Raw genomic sequence first — 27,595 nt, 5'->3', positions numbered from 1 at the left:
TAGGGAAGTGTGACTCGCCAATTTTGAAATAAACTAGTGGGATGTATGCCTTATGAGGAGTAATTTTAGGGAGCAACATTCGTTTCGGCTCATAGAAGGTCCTGGAAGGACAAAAAATAATTCAATATATAGAAAAATCGGTATTTTATTACTTCAATGCAGACTATTAGTTATTGTAATTGTCTCATACCACAATTAATTTGTAATTAATTGGTTAATTAATTAATTAATTAGCAAATTAATTAATTATGATTTAATTATTAAACAATTATTAATTATCAATTAATTACTTATTAATTATCAATTAATTGTTAATTAATTAATTATTAATTAATTAATTAAATAATTATTCATTAATTGATTGATTTGCAATTACGTACTCCAATTAATTTGGAAATTTTTTGAAAAAAAAATTTTAAAAATTTGATGTCAATTTTTTTTTTTAAATAACCTAACAGGTTTTTCTGAAAAACTACAGGCATATAAAATTTTCGAAATCAATTTGTCAATAAATATGCATTATATAGTACGTAAAAGTATCACAAAATTAATTGGAGTGTGAGATAATTATGATAACTAATAGTCCGCATTGAAGTAATAAAATACCGATTTTTCTATATATTGAATTATTTTTTATCTCTCACAGGACCTTCTATGGGCCGAAACGAATGTTACCCCCTAAAATTATCCCTTATAAGGCATACATCCCACTAGTTTATTTCAAAATTGGCGAGTCACACTTCCCTAGTTTCTCTTGTTAGAAGTCTAGTTTTGATAATTAAAAAATGGCGCATCAAACCCGAGATATATTTTTTGTAAATGAAAAAAAATGTCTCCTAATTGATATATATATATATATANTAAGAATATTTTAAGCACTTAAACTGTTTTGCCTGTTTTCAAGTACAATAAAATCTTGTAAGAAATATTGGAAGAGCAAAGCTGGAACTAGAAATAAAAATTTATTACAGAAAACCTTTTCTAATTAACACTTATGAATAGTATTATAATGTATCTTATTTCTGAAGTAAATTAAGTTATGAACGCAATTTTTTTCTCCTTTGTTTTATTTTTTTTTAATTTATGAAGATTTACTTTATTTCATTTGTTTAAATTTATTTACTTACTTTGTTTATTTTAATTTATTTATTTATTTTATTTTATTTTATTTTATTTTATTTTATTTTATTTTATTTATTTATTCTTTTTTTGTNTAAAATTTTTTATTCATTTTTTAATTTAGTTATAATGTTTTTCTAATTTATTTTATTTCATTTATTTATTTTATTTTATTGATTGAAATTTATTTACTTATTTTTCATATTTAAATTTATTTATTTTACTTTCGCTAACTAAAAATAAATAATTTTGTTAAAATTTATTCTTGGCTTACAATAAAGTTTTATAGCGAAAAAATCGCACTCATTAAAAGCAAAATGCACTTATTTATTTATTGTATTTGATGCTCTTTTTCTACATTTACTATGAAAACTGTTTTTATAAGTTAAAAATAGAAAAAGTAAAAAAAATAAAGAAATAACTAAAATTAGATATACATTTTTCTCTGAAGCAGACTATAGTATAAAAACGTTATTCAACAAAAAGTAATCGCGAAAATCTTTTCAAAAAATAGTCGCAAAATGTATTTTTAACATTAAAATTCTATTTTTTTTTTCCTTTCAAAAATTTATTTTTCATTTCGCATAAACGAATAAATGTAATCAGCCACGAAATTATTATCATACAAATACGATGCATTTCATATATTCAAATGTAAAGTCACTTTTATGATTGGTAAACAGGCTCATTCATGTATATTTAGAAAGAGATGCATTTCAATTTCGAATCATAACTCAAAAATCGAGAGCCATGAATCAAGCAGGAGAGTGTAAGAAAAAGAACTATTTTCATCCGATTCATTTTCTACATTTTCTACTCTCATCGAAAATGGATTAGAAAACAACAGATGGAGTCGACAAGAAACTAATCAGGTTCTATATTTTTTTTTCGAAGCAGGAAAGTTATTCATGCGTTTTCAATGAAGAAAACAAAAAGAGTTTAAAACAGCCGAAGTGTTTCACAAGAATGAGCATATTTCAGAATGAGGTTTACCTCCCACACGTTCATAATCTTCTCAATTTAAACGAATTTCGATTTCCCCAACAATTCGGTTTTTCGTGTCAGTGAATGAAAAAGCGATTCGAATTCGCACGTGGCCGTGTCTAACCTCACCTTCCCCTTTGCCAATATTTTTTTCTTTCCAATTTCGCTCACCCCCTCTTTCCTATGTATCCTCATAACTTCTGAATGGATAAAAAGAGAGAGGAAGCATTGATATTTTGCGTAATTTCCAGGAATCACGAACGGGGAATGAAGCAGGTGCGTTTTTTAGAGAGTGTAATAAACTTTAGTTGATTTATTCCGGGTTACTTCTTCTCTCCCCCTTCTCCTAACAGCTGACCGATTTGGTTTTTCATAAAATATAACATTATTCAGGCATTTTTCCTTCTGCACTTATAATATTATTATAGCTCTCATTATAAAAGATTTTTGTGAGAGATATTTAAGGCATTTTTAATAAATTGAGAAACTGTGATCCCAAAATTTTATTGCAGAAAAATCCTTTCCACAATAAAGAAAAAGCTACAGTTTGAGTACATGCACAACTCAAAGCACATTATTACTTTCAAACTTTACATATATATTATATCGCTGGGGGAATCAGATAGACTTTAAAATGAACACATATCTTAAATACTTAAAAAAAATATTAACATATTTTGAAGAAATACTCGATTTTAGAATGTTTTTCCTCTCAGACGGAAATCATTAAAATCAGTGATTCTCAAATTTTTTGCACGTTATCATGAGTAACAATGCAACGTTTGAGCAACTCATTCAAACATTAAAATATTGGATTATAAATGCTTTTAATTTTTACAAAACTGTAGGTTTTCTTCAATGCTGAACATTTTGCGAAATTTTCTAATAAGCATAGAATGCACCACCTAAGCATGGATAAAACTTAACTAAACACTCATGAATATTTTTTGCCTGAACAGTTATAAAAATAAAATATTATTCGCCAAAAAAGCTTTATTCCGTGTGACAAAGCAGTCATCAAAAAACAGCTTCAAGCTATAATTTGCATATTGAAGAAACATTATTATATTTACTATCTGTTTCTCCCTAGAATATAAGCTTTATGATGGTATGGTTACATCGTAATTCTTTCTTTAACAATAAGAAAGAGGAATTGCGATGAATTTTAGACTAGAATTTAGATAAAATTCTACTAATAATGCGATGAAATTTGGAATAGAATATAGATAAAATTTTACTTTCGGATCCAAATTGTAACAAAAATTGGATTAGAAAGTAAAATTTTATCTAAAATCTATCAAGATAAATATCTCAATTGTCATTCACAAACATGCTACAATTTTTTTGTTATAAAATATTCAAAATCTACGTCACTATATAACTTATGTTTTTTTGCTTTTCTTCTCATTTTTTAATCCCATGAAAGCGCAAAATAAAGTTCATTGTAAGTTAAATAATGTGTTGGTGAAAATGGTTAAAAATATTCAATTTTTTTTTTAATTTACAAATTTTGAAAAATTGTTCTGTTAACCAAAAAAAACGAAGGAGAGATTGTTCTAATGATCAAATTTTCACAACCTAAAAAACTGTCTTAATAGTTTCAGGAGTAAATCTCAAATGTTCTAAATAATTAGTTCTAACTATTAGGCTACTGAATCAGACTCGAAAACTTATTTTCTCTAACTAAGTATACTTTTTTTAACAAAATAGGATTTCTGACTTTCCAAACAGGGGGTCAGTTGCAATCTCTCTAATTAAGCCTGGAGATCGGTCGATATTTTGATCACATTCATTTGCTTTTTTGGGGTTTTTAGTTGCATTTGCGAAACAAATAGAAAACTTTTACACCCACTTTTGAAGCCCCGAGATAGTCTCATAGAAGTAATGATTATTTAAATAACTATCCGTTAGGATTTTAATTATTTAGAATCTAAAAAAATTAGAATATATGACGCTCAAATTTTTGCATAATTTCGAACAATCTACTTTTAAATGACAATATACAAAATTTGACTGAATCGATTGAATAATTATTGAAAAAAAAAATTTAAAAAAAAAACTAAGACTTTTTGAACCGTCGTAACTCAGAACTAGTTCGACTTATTTTATTTAAATTTTGTTTCTTAAAATTACATTTTATGAAACTATGTAAAAATTTGCTTGCCTTACAATTCAAAATGCTTTTGACTCTTATTAAATAGTTATTCTTTCCGTGAATCTATATTTGGCATTTCAGAGTACACTTTCATAAGTGTATGCAAGAATATTTTTTAGCTGCGTAATCATTTCAGAGCAAGGACGGGACTTTTGATCACTCACCTGACTAAACGAATGGGATTGCCAAATTGCGATTCGATAGTCAAAAAATCAATCAAGTCGATTATAAAAGTATATGTAGTCAGACGCTTTTGTGTCTGATTTCCCACATCAAAGTCCAATTTATTCATTCGACCGAGAAATAATGAAGGGAAATATTTATTCCGCTCACCATTTGCAATTCCATAACTATATTGAAATATACAAACTTTTTTTCACACCAAAACAGTCTTTTCAAGATAATATTTATAGACTAAATTTGTCGTAACCCGAAGTGGGGAAAACCCTCTCTATTGAATATCTCTGTAGAAGTTGTTTTGTAACAAGTCTTCATTTTTAGCGGAAAAGCTAACTTCACTTCCTTCTCAATACTAGGACTCACCCATTAATCGCATACAATTTATAAGTTTAAAAATACGAGGAGAAAAAATTGTCTTTTTTGAAATATTTATTCTAATTATAAATCGTTTAACACTTTAATTTTTACCAGCATACTTTCTTTTTATTGCAGTTTCATAAACTCGCTTTCTTGTGTGCAAGAAGAAGCAGTTAGATCACTCGATTCTCTAGTAGAGCACTGAGGACAATTTCAATTATTTTCTGATATCAAACAGCAAAGTTTACAGCCATGTTATAAGTAAAGGAAATCATAACTCCAGTCCAACACTATTGGCATGATATTAATTATGAATGAAAACGAGATTTCAGTCCCCCGATTTCTTTTAAAAAATCATTGATTTAAAACAATTGCATTTTCTTAAAACAATATTATTGATTTAGACCAAATTATTTCAAATCATGCAGTCAACAAATCATTAAGTCAAAAAATGAAGATTTCTTTACAGAGAAATATGGAAAGAGAGATGGATGTAAAATTATTTTATTTCAAACTAAACTGGGAATTTAAAAAAAATGGATAAGAGTGGCATGAAACTTTTAAGTTATAATTTGTAAGAATAATTTGTTGATAATGAACATATTTCAAATATACCCATTTGGATTTGCGTTCATACAAAGGCAAGTGCTTTTAAGACTTAAATATGCAGTGAGTGCATAGCAATAATAAAGAAGGAATTTTTCTGTCTAGAATATTAGAAAACTTAGAGTATTTTGTCTTTATTAATGTAGTCCACTCTAAACAAATCTACTCTTCGTCAGATTTTTAGCTGACGAATTGCTTTTCTGTCTTCAATTTCGTTCTACTGAATGATTGTTTTATATATTTTGGTTAGAAATATTAACTAGTTTTACTGCATTATTCTCATATGCAGTATATATTTCTAACCAAATTATGCATACATTGTGTCAGATGATTTGACAAATAAATGTAAAATTATCAAAAAAATCTTAACTGAATAAAAAAACTTGATTTAAAGCAAATAATTCCGATATTTTTAAATTGTAATTTTTTGCAAGCCCTGTTTCCCCTTAGCTAAAGCACTTCTATTTTAAATGAAGCTTCCAGATAGACAATACAAATTTAAATTATTTTCTGACCGCTATCATTCTTTTTCCTTTCGGATTTTTTTCCCCTGTTTTTGTTATTTTTATTATTAATTTTCTTTTCCCCCTTTTTTCATTAATCTGTATTTTTCCTTTGTTTTATCTTCATTTTGAACTTATTTTATGACTTCTATTTACTTGCAGCCTAAGCGCTGCGCAATAAATGAAACTTATTGTTTTTCTTAATTTTCTTCGTGTTTTTTTTATTTATTTATTATGCAATACATATATATAACTTTCATAACTACTTTTTCTTTCTGACAAATATTTTACAGCATAATTGTTAACGTGANTAACCAGACTTTAAATAGATTATTTTGCTTGGCTATTACTTATTTTGATAAAATAAGTCTTTAAATTACATAAATTCGATTTCATAACTTCCAAATTATTTTTTCCAAAATTTCAACTTATTTAGAAACCTTTTTCACTAATGTCTTTTCTTTATACAATTTATAGTTATATACTGTTCTGATCATGCAGATGCTTTTCTTATCTATTGCTGTTATTACTTCTGCATTTTTTAATAATCGTGTGTTGCATAGTAAAGGAAAATTTGATTTTAATTGTGTGCCCGTTTATTTTATGACAAAAAATTTACTGTTATGTTTACATTTAAAAAAACTAAATATCCTCAAAGTCATTGATTTTTTTTATTTAATTGAAACTACGGATGTTGCATAATATAATACACTTATTAGCATCAAAAAATTGACTCATTGAAGTTTTGAATGCTGTTCTGATGTTCGTTTGCTTAAAATAGAGATATAAAAATAAAAAAATTTCAAGTATCCTTAGAAGTAAATTTGCTTATAACTAAAATGTAAACTTTTCTGATTCTACTATTGACTCAAGAGAGATTCTTAAGTTCCCACAATTAAAATATTTACATTGATTATTGGAAAAATTTCGGATCACCATACAATTTTCACTTAATTTTAAACATTTTAACGATAATATTTTATTTAAATGCTAGCATGACTTCTACTCCTGATCTTGCAATAAATCGAATAAAAACAGACATATTTCATTGCTAGTTTTTTATTTTCATTGAAAATCTCTGTCAATTAATTTTAGAAGAATTTACAAGACAATTTTTATATTGAGTATATGATCCTCAGTATGAGTGCAAAACAAAATAGTTGTCATATTTGCATATGAAGACTTCTGCGCTCATTAGAAAACACCATTTACAAGCACTATTCAAGTTTAAGAAAATATTTTGCTCAAACGAATTATAGAAAAAAAAACATTACAAATATTCGACTAATGCTGCGTGGAGGTAGCTAGTTTGAATCCCATCCTATCACAGGCTGTGAACTACCTTTCTCTATATTGTGCTATCCGGACGTCAACTTGGCGAAGGCATATTAGCCGATCTTTGTAATTAGCACACAAGCCTGCGTATGTGTGCGTAACAATAAATATAGATGAATCCAGTATTATGGTGGGATTTGAACCTGCTACTTCTACGCTTCCGTTTTAGGATGTTGGAACAGCCCTAATCTAGCAATTTTACTTACTTTAATGTAGCATTTATTTCGCAACCGTTAAGCTACTGATTTAGTTCAGCCTTGTTCAGGCATTTGTACATTTACAAGTGCATATTTTTTATAATTTCAAATGTTGGTAGATGTTAGCTTACTTGTTTGTTTGTAGTTCATTTACGTCTCACTAGAGCTGCGCAATGGGCTATTGGCGACGGTCTGGGAAACATCCCTGAGGATGATCCGAAGACATGCCATCACAATTTTGATCCTAGGCAGAAGAGATGGCACCCCTGTTTCTGTATCCCGACGACCTGCACGCGAAGACGAGCACTTTACGGTAGAACAGTTTAACGAGGACTAATACCGCACACCCTTGGTTCTAACGCAGACTTATCCAAGTGGTTTCCCACCCGCACACTGACCGCAGCCAGTGATGCTTGACTTCGGTGATCTGCTGGGAACCGTGTCTTAACGATCAGACCACTGCGGGACAGATGTTAACTTACAGCTTATATAGGGAAAAAAATCCACCAATGTAAAACAAAATTAACAAGAGTTTACTTCGCTGTTAAAGCTACTGATTTTATTTAAAATTACCTAATTTTGCCTCATTTACTACCAAACAGCATGGTAATAAAAAAATATCTTATTATTAATTTTCCAAGAAGTCATTACACAATCGCTTTGGTGAAAATTATCTGGGGTTTTTTTTGTGTGTGTGTGTTCCCATAGAGCCAGAAACATGGTTAATTTGACCGTATTCGGGTAGTTTTGACCATCAGTGCATTATATACACCTTTCGAACTTTCACCACATATTCTAAAAAAAAATTAAAAAAAATTTTAAAAAAATTATCAAAGTTTTTTTTTTTTTAATAAAATATTTTTTAGCTTTCCCCAAAACAAAATATTATACCTGACAACTCTGTTTTAAGAGGACATTTGTTAGAAAAGAGTTTTGAAGTTCTAAAAAATTGATTTTGAATGCTGTTTTATTGCAGCATATTTTGAAACTTTACAAATTATAAAGTAAATAAGCGATTGTAAAAGAGGATCCACTTAAGAATACGTAATGTAATTCAGACAGTTAAAAATAACGAATATTCAAGTGTGTGAAAACATGTGAGACTCAAATTTAAGAAAATAGATATTTTCAAATAAAATATTTTAAATTTTAGTATTTTAATTTCTCTATGATTTAGGAAATGAAAAAGAATTATGAATAGCATTTATTAACATTAAAAGAATTTAGTTAGTACTCAAAGTTTAAAGTATCCCAAAATAATCTTATACAAAAGTTATTTTTGAGTAAAGGCTTTCTATGCATTAAATATATGTGTGTGTTTTTCCTTTATACTATTGATATATTTGTAAAAGGGTTGGGGGAAGAAGTCCTTTTCACCTTCATACATTTATCATCAATCTCCTGAGGGTTTCCAATTTAAAATAGAACAAATGTGCCTTATCTGGTTTAAGTCTAAAGAGAGGAACAATAAATCATGTATTCCAGAAACTCAAGCAGTTTGAATCTGTAATATTTATCAACATCTTCCTCCAATAATAATATTCGAGAAATTCCGGTGACTTGTTTCAAAATTTTAGAAGCCTCGAATGTTGATTATCAATGCAGGAAACAGTTGAGCCAGCACGTCACTTAAAATTTCTTACGACAATTGATTTTGAAAATAACATAATTTGTAAAATTGCTATAAAAACTTATTTTCCTCGAAAGACCATAAATTAAATAGAAGCGATAATTAAAAAAAATAGTCTTCGAATTACATTCTGACCAAAAATGATTGGTCCATATGATTCGACAGGCAACCGAGCAAATGTTTCAGTAGGAACGGTGCAACAGAAATCAGTTTTTTTTAAAGCTTTTTTAGTCAACAGCATTCTTTGCTATCGTACTTTGTAACGAATTTTAAATTTTTTCCGAGAATAAAATTTCGTTTCTAGTCAGAATTCAGGAAACTGTATTTATTTTATCTCCAAGATTTTCTTTAATTATTTTTTTAAATCATTGGGTTTTTTTTAACAACTTCAGTTAATATATTTAATACAAACTGACAAAAAAAATAATTTCGCAAACTTCTTTCGCAAGTAACGAGAAAATTTTAATTAAGGAAGTACAAGAAGTATGTTATTACTATCTGAATCACATAAAGAATGTAAGAAACCAAAAAAAAAAAAATTAAAAAAGGACAGTAAAAATATAATCAAGAAAAGGTAGTAGTTTTCACAGGGTACCCTTACTAAGTAACTTATGTGAAGTTTAAAACCAAATATTTTCCTCCCACCATATCACAAGTTCAATTTCAAGAATGATATGCTTTCTTGGATACAAAATTTATTTGAAAATCAAAATTATATCTTCTAGAAGCGACTGAAGACACTCAAAAATGATAAACTGCGTAATTCTGGATTCGCTTTACTAATATAAAAACGGCCATCTTATTAACCAGACTTTAAATAGATTATTTTGCTTGGCTTATCTTGGAGACAAGTGTATGTACTAAGCCTCAAAAGATTTTAGAATCTTGCAAAAAATCTTCTTGAAAGATATAATATTGGAAAGTAAAGTGCGTCTTGTGGAAAGGAAAAACATTATGACCTGTTTACAGTTCTACATTAATGCCTAAAATATTTTGTTTTTAAATTTTGTGAACAGGTAGTAGTTTTTTTCACTTTTATTTAAATGTTTTTGCTTCAGTGCCCACCTAGGGAATCGCCTTTCGCCTTGCAGACATTTACGGGGCAGATTTGTTGGCCACTTTTTCAGGGACACCCTATTAGATGGGACAACGTTGCTCCCCCAGTTAGGACAGATAGTACAGGAGGATGAAAGAACATCCATGTCTTACCAGTGATTCGATTCCAGAACTTTTCTTCCGATGCAAGGCCAGTTCCCTGGCCCCTACACAAGATCGGTCGGCAATTGAAAAGTTTGAAATGATATTTTACAAAACATAAAAATGTTGCATTGCAAGTTCTTATCACCCAACAATTTTAACACCTCACTTTAACACATGTTTTTTAGGTTTAAATTATTACAAGTAATAATTAATGTTAATGTAGAGTACATAAGAAATTTTTGATATAACTCACCACTGTTTTCTTAATATTTCTTTTCCTTCGGATCAGATTTCTGAAAAGAAATTTTAAAAAAAATCTGTGTCAAATGTAGTCTTAATATCTAAAATGTCCTACAATTTTAAAAAACGATATGAGCTACTTGAAAATAAATAAAAGATAATTATTACAATTTTCTACCATTAAAGTAGCATACTTTAGTTTCACATAATCACATAAAAAGTGTTTAACATAGTTTCATAACACAAAAATTTTGAAAAAAAGTTATAATCAGTTAATTGCAAATTTAGTTTTCTACATTTTCTTGTCCTTTAAATCGGTTGTCGCATTGTCATTATGTTGTCCAACATTAAAAAAAGCTTGTCTATGAAAATGAACAGTATTTAAAATGCGTTTTTGAAAAAATAGACAATAGCTCTAAGCTCACGTCAATGAAACTACCCTATGATTAAACTTGATTTAGCACAATGTGCCGTTTCAGCGTTATTCCATTGATAAAGAATAATTGAAATTTTATTTAAACAGTGATAAAAAAAAATTTCCTTATAACAATTTACATTTAAAATAATATATCTACCTTATTTGTAATCGAAAAATTTCAAATTGAGTAATTTTTTTTAAAAAAAAAAATTATGTAGAAAGAAAATTTTAATTTTGTTTAAGTTGTTGTTGACGTCGGCCATTAAGACAATGGGGATGCGATTGTTCTTGTTTTCCAGTGGTGCCATCTAGGTCAAGAAATCGACTTCTGTTACACCCGTTTTATAGTGTGGACACAGTCATACATCAATTCATTCACCCACTGATCGTAATTTTGACCGATCAATCGCCAGTTGAGTTCTCCTAGAGGCATAGTTTGTTATGGGAACAGGGTGGACCTTTTGACCAGACATATTTTATTTTATTTTATAACCGTCGTTGAACAGCCGATCCAATTTGTTGGGTTTACGACTGCTAATGTTCAACTCCGTAGCCTTGTAATTTTGAACCAATCCAGAAGACAAGGAAACTCCTGGATCAGTACTCCCAGAGGTATGATTTGTTATGGAAACATGGAGGACTTTGAAACTCGACATATTTAACGTGCATCTGTCACCATTTAAAACACGGGAGTCTTCGGCAAGCGAGGATCAAACGCACGACCTCTTGGACATGGGCCCAGTGTCCTACCAACCAGGCTATCCCGGCTCGACCAGACATATTTAATGTGCACCAGTCACCATTTACTACAGGGGGAGTCTTCGGCCTGCTGGATTCGAACTTCCGTTCTCACGAACATAAGTTCAGCGCCCTATCTACCAGGCTATCCCGGCTCATTTTGTTTAAGTAAAAAAAAGTATTTATTAATATTTCACTTAAATTTCCATATTTTCACACAACTTGAGAAATGAATTTTCTTGCATTGCTGAATAGAAAATCATGCTTTTAACATCAATACACTTAAAAGATGAAAAATAAATTAAGCATTTTATGGTCCCTTAAAAATNTACAACACGGGAGTCTTCGGCAGGCAAGGATCAAACGCACGACCTCTTGGACATGGGCCCAGTGTCCTACCAAACAGGCTATCCCGGCCCGACCAGACATATTTAACGTGCACCAGTCACCATTTACTACAGGGGGGGTCTTCGGCCTGCTGGATTCGAACTTCCGTTCTCACGAACGTAAGTCCAGCGCCCTATCTACCAGGCTATCCCGGCTCATTTTGTTTAAGTAAAAAAAAAGTATTTATTAATATTTCACTTAAATTTCCATATTTTCACACAACTTGAGAAATGAATTTTCTTGCATTGCTGAATAGAAAATCATGCTTTTAACATCAATACACTTAAAAGATGAAAAATAAATTAAGCATTTTATAGTCCCCTTAAAAATACCGCAATTGTATTTTTAATATTTTGCAAAGTGACCTGCTTTTCTCTCTGCAGCCTATTTTTGGTATTTCATATTTTTATTGTTATACAAGGTTTATTATTCTATAATAATTTGATAAGTGTGTCTCTTTACAACATAATATATTATTATTATATTATATTGCAAATATATTTATTTAGCTCTCTCGATCTTGTTTTTGTACGTTCGGTGGTTGAGTCAATGTTGAAAGTAACAAAAAATACAAGACAGGGAAATCAGATTTTGCCAGATACAATATATCTTTACGTTTATATTGAAATTTTTAAAAATATAAAACACTTTGCGTCGCCTTAAAGAGTAAAACTATAAATAATTTATCTCAGCTTCACAAAATCTATATTCCTCAGTTTATTTATTTTTTTTTTAAGTACAATCAATTATTCTTCAAATTCAGGTAATCGTTTATTTTGTTCAAATTAACATCAATAAAACATTCGTACAAAAATATGTTAATTCCATTTTTGCGAACAAAATACTATTTGTTTTCGTGTAAAATAATAACTTTTAAGGAAAAGGTAAAATGATAAAGAATTAAAAGCAACTACTGGGGTTGGTGAGCAGGGTAATCAGGGGAGGGAGCCTTCTGTTTGACGGGGACCGCGCTAAGCATTCGCCTCCTCGCCAAATGCTATAAAATCGTAAATTTGGCGAATAACATTGTGTTTTGGCGAACTGTTCAACCACTGAAAAGAAAACTATATATTTAATTTGGTCCTCAAAATTACGTCAAAATGAATTTTTTTAAATGAATCAGTATTTTTTTATTCGATTACAGTAATTTAGGGTAGATGCGCCGCATGACACATTAGAATCGAGTCCAAATAATATAAGCCAGAAACAAACTACCGTAAAATAGTGTTCTATGGGGGAAAAAATAATCATAAAAAAATGTTACGACTTGAATTTGGAGAAGACTTTCGAAAATTGGCGAATACTTTTGATATTTGGCTAATAATTTGAAATTCTTAGCGCGAACCCTTTTGTCCTAAAAATGTCATATTTTGTGTTGGTATTAAACAAAATGTGATAAATATATTTATGGTTGTCACAAATAAAATTAAAAAAATATAAACAATATAATGAATACTTCTTGCAAAATAACAACCCAATTATTTGTTATTTACGCAATTTAAATTTGTTTAGTATTTGTAAAACATTTTCCAGAAAAGAGACAAACAATTTGTATTCACTTCACATTATAAATAAATCGCGTGATTCGCTTTTATTCAATCACTGCGACGTGTAAAGCCTTGCAAATTTAATTAAGGACTCTTTCCAACGAAACAGATTAGAATTCCAGAGTTGGTGGGGAAAAATGCATGAGACTCTTCCAAATCAATGAAGTGTACCGAGCGTCGCGAACAAAAACTCGTTTACCCATAAGTTGACATTTACCGCACGACCGCACCCCCTCGTTCCTGGATCCCGGAGAAAGGAAAAAACAAACTAGTCTTTGCCGGATTCTATGTCAGACTAATTAAGTAATAGTATCCTATCCTTCTTGAAAGGTATAAAAAAAATCAAGAGAGAGAATATTGTTTACGAAAGGCGGGAAGAAAAATGGTTTCTGTTTTATTCAAACGCCTCCTTAATTGGAGTAGTCAGTTTTCCGATGAGGAGAAAGGAAAAAACGGTTGGAGTTTACTGTCCTTCGTTATTTTAGTTGATTAAATGCAAAAAGATGAAAAAACTAATATATATATATATATTGCTATGTTAGTATTCAGAACTTTTAAGAAAATATTTATTACGATAGAAAAACAATTCGTTTCGACCATTATTTCTTAAAAAACATTTTCCAGAACTTTCAGCGGTATTAGCGTTACTTTATAAAACTGGATACTCCAATAAGAGAGCGAAAATTTTAGAGAAGTCAAATAAAAAGGTCAATTTTTTTTCGATGTATTCCTGGGGAATGACCTTTCGTCTATACAGGCATCCGAAGGACAGATTTTTTGGCCAGTCTTTCAAAGGTGCCATATTAGGTGGACCAACGTTTTTCCCACACTAATGATAGATAGTACAGAGAATGAAAGAACATCTATGCCTTGCCTTGGAATCGACCCCAGAGCCTTTCTGATGCAGGGCCAGTTTCCTGACCCCTACACAGGTCGGTCGGCTAAAGACCAATAGAAAGATAGAATACAGTAGAAGATAGAATAGTAAAGTAAGTATCAGAATGGTTGGTAAGAAGTAGAATAATAAGATAGAATGTAGAATTGTAGGGTGAGAGGTAGAATTACAAAACAAGAAGCTAATCCTTCCATAATGGATGACGTTTTCTACGCTAGGGTGCGCTGCAAGCTCTTGACTGTTCTATACTTCCGGCTTAATTTTATAGGTATGTTTTGAATTCATTTGGCTCAATCAACAATAAAAAATTTCTCGCATACGTGTATTTGTTACCTGATTTATTATTTATGTCTTTTTAAAGGAAAAATTGTTGTAAGAATCGTCATTTCAAGACGTAAAAATTGTCATTTGAAAAAAGAATCGTTATGAAACACTTATTACCCTGTTAACAATACACAAATTTCGAAATTTAAATCTAAATGATAATTTGTGAAATGAATGCTGCTTAACAATATGCTAACACTATCGTAAGATAGGTCATGGCTTGCACTAAGAACAAACAGTTATAAGCAAATGAAAAGAGGCCAAATGAGAGCTGCCAAAAAAGCGAGTTCTTTCCAAATCTAGCAACCATGTGCCCCTTTTTAACAATACATCTCTAAATAACTAAAACAAATGCTCTCTTCAAACTCGCCAGAATTACGTAATATCATATATGTCTTATGAAATACAGCTGATTTGAGCTTAGAAATTGCATAAATTGATTCTTTATTAAAAACAAAATTGCCTGTTTGAAAATATCGCCGCACGGAATAAGATGCAGTAAGCAATTGTAAACTTTCTAACTGCAAGTAGTGCAGGTCAAGAGCTCGATATTATTGTTGTTTATATTTATGTAGAAAACACCATCCATAGGAATGGCATGTTACATGTCTTTTAGTGGTGGAGAGAGGTAGGGGATAATGTCGTCTTTTTGTCTAAAACAGATACAGATGAGACAAAGAATTTATTTTCTGTCGGCTGTATCCGTTTTTCACAATGTTTATATTTAACTCAAAGAATATCCCAACAGCTTTTTTAAATGGATTAAGAACTATCAAAGTTAAATGAACCAAGTGGTAAAAAGAATCCGCACATAAAGTTATATAGTTTTTGTCAACATTAGCAATCTGTCACTTAATAAAATAAATTATCTCCTTTTTTTGTTTTAATTTTATGCACTGTTTTCACAACGGTTCAGTTTCATAACATTTCATTCAGAGTGAAATAATTGCAATGCAAATAATAAGTTGCAAAAATGCTTATCGATTGATATTTCGTGATTTCACGTTCAAATACCAGAAGGGTGTGGTTAGTATAACTGAAAGAAAATATCGATTGTATAAAACTAGCGTGATTAAATCGAGTTGAAGATATACAGGAAAGGTTAATTGAAGGTTTTTACGCCTTCGTATTTAAATGTCTCTTACTTAAGCCATTTTAATCGGGTAGTTTTGCTTTCAGATTCCACCATTTCACGTGATCTGCCTTCATATTAAAATATCAAGAAAAGTTTCGGTTAAAAAGCGTTAATTTTATGTTTTTTATAAACTTTGTTTGTAACGATGCCCCCCCCCTCCCCTGCTTGTTAGATAACTAAAATTTCATCTTTTTTTCCGTGATGATAAAATAAAATTCAATCGTTTTTTTTTTTAACTATCTGCCTCTCTGTACTCGATCACAATATATATGTTCATAGAATTTATCATTTTGACCACTTTTCGACTAACTGGAGTACACACATTTTAAATAAAGAGAGATCCACTCTTTAAAGCAATTAAAAAAAATTCTCAATTGCGATGAGCATAATTTATCATTTTATATCCACTAAAAAAATTTTAACATTATTTAAAATTTCATCCACTGTCCTGCCGGCTAGAATGTTTCATGGAGCTTTGTACCAGACGCCAACACAGAGAAAAACCAAGATTTTAACATTTTTATTTAAATTATTATTTCCAGAATTGTATTAAATTCTTTGCTTGGTTTTTCTACATGACTTAAACTTTAATTGAGTTATCTTCTCGAATGGGCACCTCATTTTTTTTTCTTTTTTAATAAATGTACCAAAGTAAATGAGAAAGCTCAAAAACATTTTCTTCAATTCTTCAAATTCGAGGTTCATCATTGCATTTTGTTGATCGCATTCATAAAAATCTCTGTGTTTGAATTAAATCTAAAATAAAAAATATAATTTTTTTAAAAAAATTTCTTGAAAATCTGGGGAATTCTTTTTAATAAAATGTAGTTTCTTTCAAACATTAACATCAAAAGTCTAATTTCTAAAGATGGAATGCATATCTTTCGTATAAATAGTTTCAAATTATGCTCGCTAAAATGTGAAATGACGAGATTACGGTAAGGGGGAGGGTGGCAAAACGTGACTCGAGGCTACGAAAACCTATCATATAGTTTAGCGTGTAAACGGTGCTAGTCACGCTGAATTTCGAGTAATTATTGAAGCGAAACTTGTCATTTACGAACTATTACTGAGTGAGCTGACATAATCCATTAAATTCGAATCGTAGGCCGTGCTGCAATTATATGCAAATGCTGCCTCGCCTATAATGTCCAATAGACGACGAGTTTAAATGCCAGCCCATTTCAGTTAGAGCATTTCATTTGATTGTTGTTTAAGAAAATTGTTGTTTCTGATTCCATAACTCAATTATCTATTTTCACTCATTAAATAATATATTTAGACTCAACTTTCTGAACCCTTAAGATTGGTATTTAGTTGGTGCGAATCCGATGGTTAAAGCAAAAATTTTTTAGGGTGATATCTTTTTCATTTTGTGCGCTGTACATACGCTATTCTTTCAACATCATCTCATAAGGAATGAAAATCATTTTAAAGATATTAATAACTTTTCTTTGCTTATGTAGACGCACTCTTTGCGTACAAAGTTTTAAAACTTTTAAAGACTAATTCATTTGGAACATCTTCTTTTGAATTATCCAAAACTTAAGATTTTAAAAGAGCTTTCAGAACATGCATCTAGTTGACTCCGAAAAAAAAAACTTGTTGGGACAACAATGCCTGCTTTAGACTGTAGTGCCAAGAAAAGGCCGAAGAGTGTTTTAGGAAAAATTATTCTATTTCAGTTTTAACCCACTGGTGGTTTAAAAAATGAGCAAAATTTGGAGAATGTTTCTCCCCTACACACTATTTCCCTATCTAATAACATAGAAAAACTGGTTTTGCTTTTGCAGAGAAAACTGCAGGTTGAAATATCACTTTTTATGTGCAGGACCGTCAGTGGGTTAAATTATCCTTCATTTAAATTGCAAATAAATATGTATTTTTCAAGTTATAAGTTCCCACTGTTTTAACGTTTAAAGTTGCATGATCTTTGTTTCAGCTTGAATTTAATATAATTGAATATTTATTTACCCTGATGAGCCAAAATATTATGACAACCCATTCAATAACGCCTTCTCTTGCTTTCAAACAAGCTACAACTTGCATGGATGCTATAAGTTATTATTATTTTTTTGATAATTAGATGTAGCAAATCTCAAAGCTAGGGTCACTCAATGCGAAGTATTCGACATATTGGATTTTTTTTCTTCTCAGAGCTAAGTTTTTGCTTCCCAAATATCCTCTATATTGGATTAAGAGCCAGCGAATTAGGTGGCCAGGACACAAGTTGGAATTCATCATTATGTTCCTCGAATCACTTCAACTCAATTCGGGCCTTGTGAATTGAGTCGTTATCCTGCTGGAAGATTCCATTCCCAGTTGGAAAGCAGACGCAAAGTACAAGTGCTCCACAAACAGAACCACACGTGACAACTACCCCTTAATGCCTAAAATCGTCATCACCAGCCTATAAATGACCTGCTGTTATAGAGCAACTGTTCGCCTGGAAGACAGTGCACTCTGACGTGGCCTTCGACGTGATGAATGAGAAATCATAATTTTTATCCGTTGCGATAACTATCTTCCACTTATCCATGGTCAGTGTTTATTTTCCCAGATCGAACCTGCGATGTATTTATGAAATGAGCTACCATCTGGCACCGTTACTTGTTTTACCAAATCAGACAATCCCTTTTCTTTGATGGACACCTTGGTTTTTACTGCTAGATTCAACGTCATTTATTCACTTTGTATAAATATTTACAATGGCGAATCTTGAACCACTAACCAGTCATGCAGTTTCGTAGATACTCGTTCCGAATCTTCGACCCATTACGATAGGTCCGCTCTCTTTCAAATTCGCTTAAATCACTAGCCTTTCCCATCACTCACAAAAGTACGTCAATGTAAAAATGATTCATGACCTTCTCTAGCAGCAGTTAAATACCATTAAAACTCAATCACGTGCTTTCCACGTTAACCAGACAAGTTCCTTGAAAAATGAGGAAACGTTCATAATTTTTTGGCTCATTACTTCAAATGAAATTAGATACTCCAAAACTTTAATGAATATACGAGATTAGTTTTGAGTTTATGGAAAGAAACTTAAGTTTTATATTTCTTAATTACACATCTCTTCCAATATCATTATTTTCTAAAATAATTACTAAAACACTAGTCTTGTTAACTTTGCGATGAGTTAAAAATATTAATATATTATTGATAAATTAAAAATATTAAAATATTAAGTTACTTTGGAAGTTGGGCTATTCTTTAAAAGACGTTTGGAGACAAATAACAAATACTGATTAACCTTTGAACGTTCTGTAAAATATCAAGAGTTTTGTTTGCAATGACGGCAAAATTAAGGCATAAGTGTTTCCATTTGCAGATAGTTTTTTTTTAATGATAGAGCGTATAAGAAAGTAACTTTTTTATTTATGTATTTATTTTCAATCCGTAACAAAATCACAGCACTTTCACCTAAATGGCCACAGACAGCACCATGATACGATAAAAGGCATAACGATTAGTTAGATTGATGCGATTATCGTTTTCTTTTTTTATTTTTAATTGAATTTAAGAAGTTCTCTGCAATTGCTTGGTTACTTGTTTCGTTTTAATTCAGTAAGAAGCTTAGATATACTAATTCTTTACGAATGCTGTGTGTTAATGAGGACAAAAGTATATTTTTCAAAGTAAGTTTCGAGTTATTTTAACTTCCGACCACTTTTGTTGTTCTTAAATTTCCTCCCGTAATAAAATCCATATATATAGTGATGACAAGCATTATTAATCCTATTAAACTATTAGTAGTATAAATTTGAAGAAAAAAAATTATGTACTATTCTTCTTTCCTTTCTTTACTTACACTAGGATTCATCATATAACAGAATGAAATAAACAGATGGAAATAAAACTGCGACAGAATCACTTTTAGCGTACAATAGAACTAAAATATAAGATTAAAAAATTTGAAATTAATTTTAAAAAAAGCTATATGTGTGCCTGAATGTAAAATATGAAGAATTTAAAAACATTGACATAAATTCACGCAATCTTATCTTTAGTCGATAGTATTTCTATTGAAATAATGCAACAAAAAAAACACAATTTAAAACTAAGCACAGAGAAGTATTTCATTTATTTTTGCAATAAATATAATATCGTCTATGATATAATCATGCAGTAGTAAGCAAAAATATGACAGAGACACTTAAATTATAAGTCTTAGAGTATTATTCAAATCTACAGTTTCAACTAGCCATTTTTTATAATGTTGCAGAGGGTGCAGGGGTCCGTTGGGTGAGTAAAAACTTTAAGGAAATCGTCGTTATGACGTTAGAGTTGATCTAGCTTAAGCATCATAGCTCATGACAACTAATTTGTAAAGTGACTATCGAACAAACAATTTGAATATCTTATAAAGTTTGATCGATGAAACCCTTATCATAAATTTCTCTTGCCCTTTTATTTTACTTTTATTTCAAATAATAGCCATTGCCGGAATATGATTGTGGAATTTTTAAACCTTCATATTCATGTAATTTTTTATTTAAGCAATATTAAACCATGACATTAAGGAAAATAAGGGCTATTTTACCCTCGTATGACTAAATGTCTCAATTTGTCAAAGCGACTAGTGTGATACAGATTTGAGCAGTGTGGAAAATGCTGAAATCTTTACTCATTACTTAATCACTTCAGATGCAAAACGAAGCATCGAAATGGGACTTTGAAACTGCCGATATAAGCAAAAGACTATTTGGTAGTGAATCATCTCAGGAGAAAAACTTGTAAGGCATTTGCTGTCAAAACATCCATGCTTTTTTTTTTTTTTTTTTTTTTTTTTTTTTTTTTTTTTTTTTTTTTTTTTTTTTTTTTNTCCAATATTAGTTAGAGCTAGTAAGGCCAAACGCTCCGTTCTTGAAGTAAAAGTGCAAGCTTTGCGCCAAAGTGACGTCACTAGAGTGACGTCGGAGGATCGGCGCGGCGAGAGATACTTCAAAGGAGTGAACCAGCCCTTCTATTCTCTTTAGCCCTGGAAATCTTTACTCATTACTTAATCACTTCAGATGCAAAACGAAGCATCGAAATGGGACTTTGAAACTGTCGGAATAAGCAAGAAACTATTTGGTAGTGAATCATCTCAGGAGAAAAACTTGTAAGGCATTTCCTGTCAAAACGTCCATGTCTTTTTTTTGTTGTTTTTTTTGTGGTCTATCTCTCAAAAAAATTATGTAGAAAAGTCTTGATTTATCATAAAAAAATTTTGATAAACTTAGCGCTTCTCTAACCTACGTTATTTTTTGAAACTCCATCCCCAAAGCAGCAAGACACATCAAATTATTTTTTTACAGATTTTAATTTTTTTTCCTTTTTAAAACTCGTTTCTCAATGCATATTTTCCTTATTTTTTAATTATTCCCGTTAATGGTTTTCCTACTATAATTTTATTACAAGAATCTAGCAGTTTAACGAGTTTTTAGTGTAGATATGATTTATAAAAGTAATAAATAATATTTTTAAGCAGTTCCTAACTACAGTTTAACTCATTTTAAACTCCCCCTGCAAATAAAACATTTTTTTTAAAAAAATGACTTTAGAGGCTATCCTCACTGAAGTTACCCGGGTTGCGGGTCAGGTAACATTAGAGTAATCTGATAGATCACATTATCAGGTTGATAGCTATCTAATGGCTAAAGTAAAATACATTTGCGACGGTAACTTTAGGCACTATGGTTTTGAATTTTTATTGAAAAAGAAATTAAGGAAAATTTATTTAAACACAGCGTATAAATTCTTTAAGGTCAGAACCCTCTGAAATACTTTTTCCCACTCTTTAAATGATAAAGCAGTTCACGAAGTAGTCAAAGTAACCACAGTTGACAGTAGCAAAAGCAAAATGAATCATTTTAATACTTTTTTTTATAAAAAAACAGCTAGTTAAAAAATTAATACTTACTTATTATTATATCCCAATATAAAACTCATAATTATTGGAATTTAAATCATTTTTAGAACTTCCCAATTGTTCAGTTAAGATGCATAAATTTGGAAAAGTTATTTCTTGTAAGCTTCAAAAAAAATTCTTAAGTATTTGTAAGTAATATTTAACTACATTTCGAACTGCAGGAACATTCAATTCACGTTCAGTTTTGCAATAAAAATTTAAAGGAACAATTTTATTTTTTTTTTCTGTGTGTGTGTTTTGTTTACACTCGTGTCGCATCGCTATTTTCAATACAAAATGACTCCAGTCATTCAAAATAAAAAATAAAATAAAAACAATGATTTCTATTTTTTATCCTTGTCTCCTTTCAAAATACTTAATTTTATTTTATCTTGCCCTGTACCGAGACCATATAGGTTATCTCAAATAAGAAACTATAAATAACGTAAGATTTCGAAAACAAATTAAAACTGTTTTAATAACACCCATTTCATGTTCGATGCTAATGGGAAACAAAAACATAGAAAGTGCCGTAGGTCACAATTTTTTTTTTCCATCTGATATCATTTGTTTTCTTTATTTTCAATTATTCCCTATTTCCAAAGAGAATTCCCTCTTCCGTTTCCCTTTTATTCCCTTCGAAACAAATCGGAGCGATTAAAATGACACCCGTAACCGTCAGCCTGAAATATCGGCCTGTTTGTCGATGGCAAAAATTTGTTCATTTTCTTTTTCCCCTATTGTTTCGAATTCGGGAGAACTTTTCTAGTCTGGGAACTCCATTTGTGTTTGGAGTAGAGTGAAAGGGATGTTCCTCAATTCGGTCACCGGAATTACGAATTTTCCACTCCGCCAATTCGAACATTTGATAATGTCATGGGATTAGTTTTCCACGAGGAATTATTGACGCCAAACTGGAGTTTTAATTGCTGAATTAAATTTAGTAAGGATTCTATTCGATTCTTTTGTTCCATTTCGAAAGTATATGATGAGAAAGAATCATCTTTTAACTGCATTTAACTGCATTAAATTTTTATTTATTCAATTTCAGTTTTATTTACTATGCGATAGCATGTTTAATTAGTAAAAAAAACCATTCATTTAATTTGTGAATATTTCTCGTCTGTCCAAGTGGTCCATCAGCGAGAGTTATTATTTCCTCTCTCTCTCTCTCTGAATACACACCACCCAATTATTACCTGCTCCTATTTTTTATCTTTAAAACAGTTAGGTAAGAGTAAACATCCATGAGTAAAGTTGATCCACGTGGACAGTTCTCTCCAAACTTTCGCAGCACAAACAACGAGAGAGGTTTCTATAGATTTAACGTGTACCTTGCCGCCACGGAAGCTCCCCTCGGAGTACATGTAAAGGTAATTTCTATACTCACTTAGTTCTCACTCTATAAGTACGACTACCTACAATATCTGTGTCCACCCCATAGTCTAAACGTAAACATCAAAAGAAGCCGCTTTCTACTCCTCCTGTGTCAGGAATTCAGATCTTTTCTTTCTCCTCCTCGCACAGAAACACTCCTTACATAACAGAACCGGTTGAATCTTTTTCCTAATGATGGAAATTGTGAAATTCAATATAAACATAGGAAATAATATGTTTATATTGAAAAGAAAACAGTTCAGAAAATCCCTTACGGTATTGAGGAGTTATGAAGAAACAAGATAAACAAACTTAATTTAAGGACATGATGATTAACTTTCAATGGAAGATTCTGTCACGACAAAGTCCCTGTCACTATTCCAAATGTTAGAACTCTAAGTAGATTATTTTTTCAGTTGATCCAGCAGATTCAGTGGATGGATACATTGATCACTAAAAAGTATCATAATTTTGGAAGATTTAGTGCTGAAATTCAATTCAATTGAAATTTATTTCTCTTTCAATGAATAAATAGAAAATTGCTTCCATGCAAGATAACAATTTCACACTCTTTTCAATGCCTTTTATCTAATTATTCTAAACAAAAGAAAATTTCTTCCTTGGAGCATCAATTCATTTAGTCAAGCTCTTATGTTATTTGCGAAAGATTATTCGGGTAAAGCTCGACTTTGAACGATGCAGTTCATTTCATTAAATATTTTGTAATAAATTAACAGGAATGCAGAACAACCGAAAATAATTGGAAAGCGAAAGGCGATAGAAAATTAAAACGTAAAAAGTACGTTTTAATAATCACTCAAAAAGCAGTTAAATTCAAACCAAACTCGTGTTTTATAATTTATTCTTTTTCCCCCTGTTTGAGAGCTATTAAAATTTTTATTTCCATGAATGTATTTGAAAATGTTATAACTATTCAAAGTTCTTATAATTCTCCGTCCCTCCCTCCTTAAACTGTGGTGGAAGAAAATATTTTTATACCTCAGAAAGTTTTTATAATAAAATTTACTTCCCGACGTTCCTTCGGTTATAAAATGTAAATAAGTGTCCCCGTAAATAAGAAATTTCAGAGCTCATAAAAACAGCCGACTCTAAATTTTTGGTAGAAAGATTTGAATGTTTTCCAACTGCGGAGGGAAAATTCAGCAGAGTTATAAAATAGAAGAATTACTCTTCTGTTATGTAGGAGGCGCTGCGATAGAAAAGAGGAAGTGCTTTCCTTGCATATGCATGTTTGGGACCGAGATTTATTAGTTTTTTTCTGAAATTTCTTTGATGGATTTTGCTGTCCCCTCAGCCATACGGTTGAATAGTTCATTTGGACGAACATAAAACTTCGAAGAGAGAAAAGAATAAAAAAATATATTCCATCAAAATCTCATTCTAAAAGTTCATTTTTTACTATTATTATTATTATTCTTTCTATCAAGAAGAGGATAAATTTTTTTAGCTTCAGTCTGTGAATTCCACACTGATTTGTTCTATGGAAGTCTCCTTAAATGAGAGCGATTGCGCCCCATAAAAGGTTGTAAAATATTTTACGTTTTAGGAAGGTGTGAATGTAGAATTCAGTTGGATTGCCGCCGCACCCTGAGGAGTTTTTAAATTAGGAAGGGGAAAAAAAGGAAATAAAATGTGGCCTAACTTAATATGTGGAATAAACCTAAGCTTATGAGTACTTTTTTCAAGAAAATGTTGGCAAACTCTAGGCATTTTTTCCCTATTTTCGACTACTTGCACAAAAAATAGTATATCTTACTTTTTCAGAAAATATGCAATGACACAAACCAGTTGTAAGGGGTGGGAAATGTGTAGTTTCGTGTTAAAAAAGGAAAAAGAAAAGAGAAAAAGGCATTTCTCCTCATTAATATCAAAAAAATTGTTAAAAAAATTCGTCAATAGATCGTTCTGTAGACGGGGAAGAATTTTAAAATGATAAATAATCACCATTTGCAGTAACAGAGTAAGGAAGCTTAAGGGAAAAATTAACAGATATCCGGGAAAATATTTTAGTTAAAATGAACTAATATGCAGCAGAAGACAGTGTTGTGTCATTTTTCCAGTCACCTACGCCATCTATTAACGAGCATTGTAAAAATATGGCTTGCTGCCCTCTATCTTATACACGGGGATTTTTCTTTCTAAATTTTAAAATGAGTAATAAAGTTAGGGTTCAGGTAGATGTAAAATAAGGAGAGGTAATAAAAAAAGTTTACTTTATTGTTTCTGAAGAGAATTTTAATTTTGATTCAAAATTTGAATTTTCTTACAAATGCAAACGATGAAGATATGTGTGAAAATAATGCCTTAAGCAATGTAACAGTTCCAAAAGTCAAACGAAATTATAATAGTAAATATAGTAATCGTACATAAATATTGGAAGTTTTTTTTTTATTAAGATACTGATTTACCGATCTAAGAGCATAGAGTTCTCCTGCAGATATATTAACTTTATAGAAAATTGTGTAGTCGTTGTAATAAACACATTTAACTATAGTATCAGATTTACGTCCTTATCCTTACCGCTACTTAAATTTTGTGAGACTGTTGTGAGACGAAAAAGAAATTTCCGTTGAAAATAAAAAATATTTTTCTTACTTGAAACAATGGGTATGTTTTATTGAAGGTTCAGTAAATATGATTTTTTTTTTATTTTAAGTTTAATAAAAAAAAACATAAATAATTTTATCTTATAATCAAATAAAATTATTATTAGGTGCTGGGAAAAAAATTCAAAACATTTATGTGCTTAAAATAATTCCGTTAAAAATACTTTTTATTTGGCATTCAAAAATTCTAATTTCAAAATGACTTAGCTCTCTCGGATACACTCAATCAAAATTAAAAAATGTTGGGATGATCGTACAGAATTTACTTATCTCAAGAGAAGAGCATAAAGTTTTATTTTTTATTCTTAAGATATATATGCAGGCTTGTGAACTCATTAAGAATTACGCTTAAATGCTCTTGTCAAGTTGCTGAACAGATAATACAAGTTTTAGGCTAATACGAGGGTTCTTTTTTTTTAAATTAGGCTGCTTGAAAACAAATACGAACGAAAGAAGATTCTACATACGTTTCTCTTTTTTACATAATTGCCAAGTTTGTTTAAGCACCTATCATACCTTACAACTAGATTCAGAATACCCTGCTCATACAAACTTGTCTCCTGCTCTGTCAACCAAGGCCGTTTTCACGTATTCGTCATTGCTGTAGTGATTTCCACTAAAATGGTGTTTGAAATACGAAAAAGGGGAAAATCACTCAGCTCAAGATCTGGCTGTAGGGAAGGGTGATCTTGAACTTCCCAACCAAAGAGTCCAATAAACCTGGGATCTGAGCTGCGGAGATAGTCAATGACATAGAATAGCAAAATTCCCTGTCAGCATGGCAGAGAATTTGATACTTCACAAATCTGCCAGCGAATGTATGCAGCAGACAGGTTATTTGCCGACTAAAAACGCATCCCTGACCGTATCTCTTGCATAGCGGGTGATTTGTTAAATTTGACCATTTTAAAGACACGGAACTGACCACATAGTTTTCCTACATGGCTGCAACTGAGCACAATTATTCCCAAGGAATGCCGGCATAAGACACAAGCAATCGTTTCGACGCAAGCGTCACCTATTTAGTGTGCACAACAGAGTCGCCCATACTTTAAAAAAAACAACCTCACAAAAATAAATCCCTGGAATTCGAATTCTTGTTACAGCTCATTTCATTCAGTTTTATTATTGCGCATGCGTTAGTAAGGTTTTGTTTCACTCTATCATTCTAACATTTCGATAAATCAGTCTTCTCTGCTATGTTTTTATTAAACGCTCACTTTTGTGTGTGAGGCGATGGAATCTCTTATTATCAAATCTCTACTGGAGCTCCATGCCTGCTGAAAATGCAAGAGTCAGATGATTTCCGATCAATATGAACAGAATTTATAGTAATATTATCGCCAAATGCAATTTATCACTGATCAAAATTTAATTTTTTTAAGACTCAAATTTTAACTGAATCTCTTTGCCGGACGAAATCTCAAGTTTCAATCGTTTATATTTAAATTTTGAATCATAGTTAGATTTTCCCAAAGGAATAAAATTATAAATTAAAAAACTGAGCTCAGAATTAAAATGGTGCAAATTTACAATTTTGCCCTTAAATTTAGTGCAATTACTTGATATTTAAATATTGTTCTTTAGATTCTCTTAAAGTAATATTTTTACAATTTTTGATGATTAATAAATGATTGCAACGAAGATTTTCCACTTTAATACTTCACAGCTTTCATCAGAAAAAGTTGATTTTCATCCTAGCATAGAAAGCAGTGAATTTTATATATATATATATAGAGAAGAGC

The 27,595-nt window shown here is 30.6% G+C and overlaps 1 protein-coding gene across 2 annotated transcripts in view; it reads right to left on the bottom strand.

The window, feature by feature from the left end:
- Positions 1 to 27,595, bottom strand: part of LOC107453289 (protein O-mannosyl-transferase TMTC3) — a 234,368-nt gene that overhangs the window by 160,393 nt on the left and 46,380 nt on the right. Inside the window, exon 2 of one of the 2 annotated variants that reach the window (XM_043049050.2) lies at positions 10,520 to 10,559. The exons of the other annotated variant lie outside the window; for it this stretch is intronic. The gene's annotated coding sequence lies outside the window, so the exon portion shown is untranslated. The remainder of the gene's footprint in view (positions 1 to 10,519; positions 10,560 to 27,595) is intronic. 2 annotated transcript variants of the gene reach the window in all.

This window comes from Parasteatoda tepidariorum, chromosome 9 (assembly GCF_043381705.1).
Source record: "Parasteatoda tepidariorum isolate YZ-2023 chromosome 9, CAS_Ptep_4.0, whole genome shotgun sequence".
NCBI lineage: Eukaryota > Metazoa > Arthropoda > Arachnida > Araneae > Theridiidae > Parasteatoda > Parasteatoda tepidariorum.
Note: the sequence above shows the minus strand (reverse complement) of the source record. Positions and strands in the feature narration are given on the sequence as shown.